Below are 8,307 nucleotides of genomic sequence, written 5' to 3' on the forward strand. Positions count from 1 at the left end.
AATCTAAAAAACTATAAAATATCAATGCGTTGGTATCTGGAAAATGCAATAAAAATATAATACATATTTACACATGTGTATGCACACTAAGCATACACACATATACATACATATATACATAGTTAAGAAATTAGAATTAAGAAATGTATTGAGGGAAGAAATTTTAATAAATAAAACCAGAGACAAAAGTGAACTCTCACAGTACAGACTTAAGCAAAGACTGTCTTAATCTGTACACGATTATTGCGGAGGCGATACCGTCGAAAATGTAGAACACACATTCTTTTATTGCCCGAAATATAATCATGAGAGCCAACACTTAAAAAATGCGTTCGGTGTAGACCCAACTCCAGATAACTTGGTAAACCAAATGGTCCAATCAGTAGAGAAGTGGAAAGCTGCTTGCGAAGTGGCAGCCAAGGTTATGAAATCCCAACGTGCTAGCGAACAGCGGCGGAGAGAGAGCCGTTAAATGTAACGAACAACTACGACCCAAACACACAAACATTGACGTAACGGGAAGGGTTGGCGACGAACAATGACCAACAGAGCTGGGGCCAAGTAAATGCAACTTGTAACTGAATGCATTTTGACCATTACGTACGGATGAGTGTCACTCAACCATCCGCCCGACGTAATACTTGACGGTGGTACCGGGGGGAACGGTACAGGACGGTAGGAGGTTTAGTTCGGATTAAAGTTCCACACTGACATGGGGTCCAGGCTTTCGATGCTTCCTCCTCGCAAAAAAAAAAACAAAAAAAAAAACATTTGGCTCGCAAAATACTCCCAAAATACTTTATAGATCATTTCAAATTAAAACTAAATCTCAACATTGAACAGAACCTTCCATGGCAGTTTTAGGTAGTAGGCTTTACCAAGTATTGGAACACTTTGTAAACACATCTACACAACACTGGCTGAACATATTTTGCACCAGCTATATGGTTGTAAAACTAAATAAAGTTGTTTGCCATTATACTTATATACCTTGAAAGTAGGCATAAAATTGCCTCCAATAACTTTTGTTGCGCCAAATGATGTCATTTGAAAGCAATTATTCTATTGCTGGATATGAGTCAAAAAATGATTAGAATCTGGCCCATTTCCGGAAACCAATGAATGTAGTGGCTCTGGTGGTGGTACCAACTGACTTTGGCCGCTAGCGCAACACAATCCAGGGGCTTCATTTTTGAATTTCAATGCATTGCAATGTGGACATACAATATTCATTAGTCCAATAGCAACAATTTGCTCTGAACTGCAATCAATTGCCACATTATAGCAGAATGCAGGTCTGTGGGGATTAAACACAACATTTTTTTGTTGATTTTGATTTCTTCTTCATTGCTTTGATTTGTTCTTATTTTTCTTTGACTTGCCGTATTTCGAATTCAGCGGCCTAAGTTTTTACGTCTGGTTGGTGGCATTGTTAAAAACGAAAATCCAACTGAAAATAAAATGATCTCATATTTTTTCTGTTTAACCTTGCATACCAAATTGTAATATTGTGTAGTCAGCAAAAGTTACCAAAAATCGATATAAGGGGAATTTAATAAACACTTATTAGCAAACAAAAAACTTCTTAGTCTTTAAAACAAAACGAACTTTATCAAAAACTTAATCAATTTTACATAAAAACAGATTACCACAATTTTTTTTTTTTTTATTGAATGACGTTGACATTTAAATTGAATTACGTTTACATTCGTTACGCACGTTTTTTAAAATATGCAAAATGAAATGTATATTTTTCAATTTTTCTGAGAGATTTTCTTAATATTTTTTTCCATAAGAACCTTGTACAGAGTATAAGAAAACTTCAAAAAAAAATCAGCCAAATCGGTTCAGACATTCACGCGTGACGCCGTGACAACGCATGCCTTGTCCTCCGTGAAATTATGTGTTTTGAAATGAAAAAAAAGTTGCATTTATTCAATTATTTTCGATTTTTCAAAATTTTTTTCAATGTAACCCAGTTTGATAAGCAACATATTTTGGTTTCTATTCCAGTGCGTAAATGTACAGAGAAGATGGTTTTCCAACTCGAGAAAACGCCACGCATAATTGGCGCGCACCCATGCAATCGTAGTTACGATAATTTGGCCAATTTGGCATAAACATTCGTGATTAGTTCATATTTCGTTGAAGTGAATTTACAAAAGGGAGGTGGAATTGATATCAAACCACTGGAACCGAAATTTGCCTATTTCCAATTCTTAACGAATACGATGTAAAATGTCTTCGGCAATGTACTTTTGTTCGTGTTCCATAATTGACGCGGAGTTGAAGGTTGATATGTCGAAATGACCATCGCGAAAAGTGTGAGCAATGACTCAAATCAAACTGAACGACGTACATTTATTAAAGCAACCGAAGGTATTAGCAATCGTAGTTTTTCGGGTGGATTATGTAAATTCGTCCTAAGGAATTAGTTGAGAACACACCTGGGTGTCAATATATTGGTTGGCCTTGCTTTCTGCGTACCTATTTCTTCGGCGATGCATTCCATACATAATATCAAGGCTTTTCCAAATAGAGAAATGTTCTCACAAACGAATCACTGACGCAAGTTGAGAAAAAACTCGTCAATGTAAATTTTGTTGTTGGAAGTGTTTCCGCTGGCTGTACTGTATTCTCTGGGTTCAAAAACACTCTTTAGCCATTCTCCAAATGAACTGCGAAACGCACAACAGTCGTAAAAGTCGATTTCACCAAACTACAATATCAAACATTGGCATGGGTTTTGAATGTGAATTAGACAATAGTGGCGAATATGGTACGATCCATATGTTGTCGACTTCGATATTCACTACTCTAAGTTGAATAGTAAATGTCCTGCCATTGTCGTCTGATGAGCTACGACGATAGAGTGGATATCCATCATTTCCAGTTTGCGTTTCCGACAGAAAAGCACGTGGATAGTGTTTCGTGCATTTATTGCAAGTGGTATTGTGGTGTCCGCAAGGTCCACGCACCATATTGGTTTTCATCACTTCGTAGAATAATGGATCTTTCTCTGCATGAGGAATTTCGTTTAAAACACACATAAAGTTTTCACTGTATAATTTTCAATAATTTTTCTTTTAAATAGCCGGAATAAAAAAGCAAACGACCGAAATTGAACGATTTAAATAATTTACAAATCAAAATATTGAAAAACAAAACAAAAAAGAATTGTATGAAAAGTCACTTTTTGGAAATTTCCAATTTTTCGACTTTTCCTTATGAGAAGTATATGGGTTTTTTTATATCTAACCCTTTCCAGATCCACAGCGAACAACTTCTGATTTCATGAAGATTGGTTCCGCCGTTCTCGAGCGTTAGCGTTACTAACAAACAAACAATCATTTTTACTTACATATGTACATATGTATGTATGTATATACAAAATAAAACTTTTGTATGGGAATAAGAAAAGGGCTGTTTCTAGGAGTTTTCCGGCAACTTTCTTAATTTTTTCTTACATAAGAACCTTCTCCTAATAATAACAAATACAACAAAAGAAAAAATCAGCCAAATCGGTTCAGCCATTCACGCGCGATGCCGTGACAACGAAAACGGTTTCATTTTTATATATAAGAAGATTTTTTTTGCTAAGACTAAATTACAATTTCAATTATCAATTATTTATAAATTAAAAATTACTTATGCTAGCACTATTGATTTATTTACTTGTGTCTCGTTATTTCGCGTGTGCCGGATGTTCATTTGTTAATTGCTCGACAATTATTGCAATGGTTGCATTATTATACTCTCGCAACAATGTTGCTAAGGAGAGTCAGATATAGGGTTATATATACCAAAGTGATCAGGGTGACAGTAGAGTCGAAATCCGGATGTCTGTCTGTCCGTCCGTCTGTCCGTCCGTCCGTGCAAGCTGTAACTTGAGTAAAAATTGAGATATCATGATGAAACTTGGTACACGTATTCCTTGGCTCCATAAGAAGGTTAAGTTTGAAGATGGGCAAAATCGGCTCACTGCCACGCCCACAAAATGGCGGAAACCAAAAACCTATAAAGTGTCATAACTAAGCCATAAATAAAGATATTAAAGTGAAATTTGGCACAAGGGATCGCATTAGGAAGGGGCATATTTGGACGTAATTTTTTTGGAAAAGTGGGCGTGGCCCCGCCCCCTACTAAGGTTTTTGTACGTATCTCGGAAACTACTATAGCTATGCCAACCAAACTCTACAGAGTCGTTTTCTTCAGGCATTTCCATATACAGTTCAAAAATGAAAGAAATCGGATATTAACCCACCCACCGCCCACCTCCCATACAAAGGTTATGTTGAAAATCACTAAAAGTGCGTTAACGGACTAACAAAAAACGTCAGAAACACTAAATTTTACGGAAGAAATTGCAGAAGGAAGGTGCACCCAGGCTTTTTTGAAAAATTGAAAGTAGGCGTGGCCTCGCCCACTTAGCGTGGCTTCAATGAAATTCGGTATATAATATTTTCTTAACACCCTGATGACATGTACGAAATATAGGTGAAATCGGTTCACAACCACGCCTTCTTCCAATATAACGCTATTTTGAATTCCATCTGATGCCTTCTCTGTATAATATATAGTACATTAGGAACCAATGATGATAGCGGAATAAAACTTTACAAAAATACGGTATTTGAAAAATATGTAAATGACGTATAATGAAATCTCGATAATAACTTTATCATGCGAGAGTATAAAATGTTCGGTGACACCCGAACTTAGCCCTTCCTTACTTGTTTTTGGTCAGCATTAGTTCCTGGCTGTAGTTTATACTGCGCGTGCCGGATGTTGATGGGTGTATTGTTTATCCAGCATTATTCTGGTTATCGCAGTTAACTTTAATGTTGCTACTTATACTTATACTTTGAGCATGATATGTTAAGTTTGCTGCGAAGTTTGTAACACCCAGAAGGGGTAAAATACATATACATATGTACATAAATATATGTATATAAATGATCAAAATGACGAGTGGAGCCGATTTAGCCATGTCCGTCCGTTTGGTCGTGAATCTGTATCTACGCGAACTAGTCCCTCATTTTTTCAGATCTCGATCTGAAATTTTGCAGTTTGTCCTTTTCTTCCAGAAACTGCTCATTTGTCGGAATCGACGATATCGGACCACCATACAAACTGAGCGATTAGAATCAAGTGTTTGAAAATTTCTTCATTTGATGAGATATTTTCAAGAAATTCGGCATGATAATGATGTAATCTCCGAGATAATTGTAGAGATCGGATTCTTATAGCGTATATATGTACATATGTGCATATGTATGTCATACAGACTCCACGAGTGAAATCAAGTGCTCGTATGGAAATTTTTCTTATTTGACTAGATTTCACTGTATGAAGTTAACATTTTTTCAGGTTCTTACTTTTCGTTATGTGATACTAAAGTAATTTTAATAATTCGATATTTTTACCAGGTACATATTTGAATTACAACGCCACTCTCAAATTATACAGTCGCGACACACACAAGCACTCCTTATAATTAATGTGTGTAGTATTTGTTTGTATTCAAGTAAGTATACATACATAGCTTATTGTTTACATGATTAATAAGCATATGTATGTACATACATATGTATGTACGACATAGTCTTAATTGAAAGTCTTCAATTGCATGGTATTACTTGTTTGTACACCCCAAAAACTGCTTGCCAAGCAACGGAAACTGATCGGGTGGAGCTAGTCAGGGCCTGTATGCACTCGTATGTATGTATGTGCAGTTTGTGATGATTTTACTTACTACTGGTACTTACGGCGTTATAAGCACAACAAGGTTGCTGAGAATTTTCTCGCACACAGCGGTTGGCGGACGGTAGGCGGTCCAACAATCACCACAAAATTTAAGCGCATAATAGCGCCTGCTTGTCCACACTCGTGTGTATTGGCAATCCCATTATTTTCAATTTTGCTCAAATCTTTGCCCTGGGCTTTCCTTTTGTTTCCCTATAGTTGCTTATGATTTACATAGCATGTTGCACTCTGTGACATACGTTTTTCTTTCTTCTCAGTTGTTATACATCCTTTTAGTTTATTTGCGATACCTTTGTTGTTTTCACTTTTTTGTTTGTATCGGTTTGAGGCGATCAGTCGATCATTGTAACCCGCTCTCTGTGTGCACATTTGTCGTGCCACATTCCGCCATTGTAGTAGTACGTTTTGTTCTTTTGTTGTATTCCTCTACTACAAAGTAGTAGTACCTTCATCTACATGTGGATGGAGAAAAACTATTAACGTACGAATGTAGGACTTGTAGTATTGTTGTCCTCGAATAAAGGTTTGTATACATGTATGCATATCGATCACTTTATCGTTTCTCGTGTGAAAACGTGCAATTATGGTTTTATTTTCACGTATTTTGAATGAAATTGTTCACATTATTCGCCACTTTGCAACCTTGTGCCATTTACGTATGTACAAACTTACATACGTACATAAGTGGGTAGTTGCGCAATGACCGTGTCATACGTTATAAGAGCGGTAGGTTGTCAAATAATTCAATATCTTTGGAATGGTATGAATGAACAAAAATTTTTTTGCAGATTATTAGAGGTAAATATTTTTCGCGTTGTGTTGCATACTTTTAATTTTTTTTGGCATGAAGAACACTTAAAAAATTTCAATTATTTAACAAAAAATTATGTAAAATATTATTATTTAAACAAAAGAACTATGAAAAAATATTTATAATATAGCAACATATAACACAGAACATTTTTCTTTGACTTCACAAAATATCATTGAATTATCTCCAGTTGTTTATGAGAAAATAAGTTCACAATTTTATCGTTCTCTGAATTTCAACCTTCAATAACTTTAACAAAAAAAATAATTTTTACGAAATGTTTATATCAGGGGGTTTGCATCTGGTCCGCCTCCTAATGAACTGCTAATTTACAAAATCAGTGATTTTGCGAAATTTTCCCGGATCACTTGACGTGGTTGGATCCAAATATTTAATTTTACCATATATGTACATACCATACATACTTATATGGTATGTAAGTGTACTCGTATATGTACATATATTAGTTAAAAAGAAATTGATTTTCTAATACATGTAGACAATTGTACAATAACAATTCCAACAAAAGATTTCTGCTCCCCATGATGAAGCCTGCTTCATACTGGAAGCAAGATTTTGAGGTTGAAGCTCGTAGTTCTTTTTCCGCCAAGCCATTTGTTTACCATCTAGGCCAAATAAATTGATTTTTTTTTTTGTAAATAAAACTTAAGCTTAAAATTATATTAGTAACTTTTAAGTACTTTTTTACTTCACGAATCTTTTGCCAAAAACGCATATCCTTTAGAATATACTTCATCGCAAATTTCAATGTTTAAATACTTTCATATCTTCATCCGTATCACTATAATTATACTGTCGCAACAAAGTTGCTGAGGAGAGTATTATAGTTTCGTTTCGGTTGTTTGTAAGTCCTAAAACTAAAAGAGTCAGATATATGGTTATATATACCAAAGTGATCAAGTATGTGCGTCCGTCCGTGCAAGCTGTAACTTGAGTACAAATTGAGATATCATTATGAAACTTGGTAGGTAGGTAGGTAGGTAGGTAGGAGTGCAGCCCTATCGGGCTCCATAAGAAGGTTAAGTTCGAAGATGGGCAAAATCGGCACACTGCCACGCCCACAAAATGGCGAAAACCGAAAACATATAAAGTGTTATAACTAAGCCATAAATAAAGATATTAAAGTGAAATTTGGCACAAAGGATCGCATTAGAGAGGGGCATATTTGGACGTAATTTTTTTGGAAAAGTGGGAGTGGCCCCGCCCCCTACTAAGTTTTTTGTACATATCTCGGAAACTACTATGTCAACCAAACTCTATAGAGTCGTTTCCTTCAGGCATTTCCATATACAGTTCAAAAATGGAAGAATCGGATAATAACCACGCCCACCTCCCATACAAAGGTTATGTTGAAAATCACTAAAAGTGCGTTAACCGACTAACAAAAAACGTCAGAAACACTAAATTCTACGGAAGAAATGGCAGAAGAAAGCTGCAACCAGGCTTGTTTTAAAAATTGAAAATGGGCGTGGCGTCGCCCACTTATGGACCAAAAACCATATCTCAGGAACTACTAATCTAATTAATTTTACAGCAAAATAAAAAAATATGTAAATGACGGATAATGAAATATCGATTATCACTTTATCATGCGAAAGTATAAAATGTTCGGTGACACCCGAACTTAGCCCTTCCTTACTTGTTTTTGATTCTGTTTTAACAAGCACCCTCAGCCTTTGAATAAACCTAGCAATGAATCTCTGAAATCT

The sequence above is a fragment of the Bactrocera neohumeralis genome, unplaced genomic scaffold (assembly GCF_024586455.1).
Source record: "Bactrocera neohumeralis isolate Rockhampton unplaced genomic scaffold, APGP_CSIRO_Bneo_wtdbg2-racon-allhic-juicebox.fasta_v2 cluster11, whole genome shotgun sequence".
Taxonomy (NCBI): Eukaryota; Metazoa; Arthropoda; class Insecta; order Diptera; family Tephritidae; genus Bactrocera; species Bactrocera neohumeralis.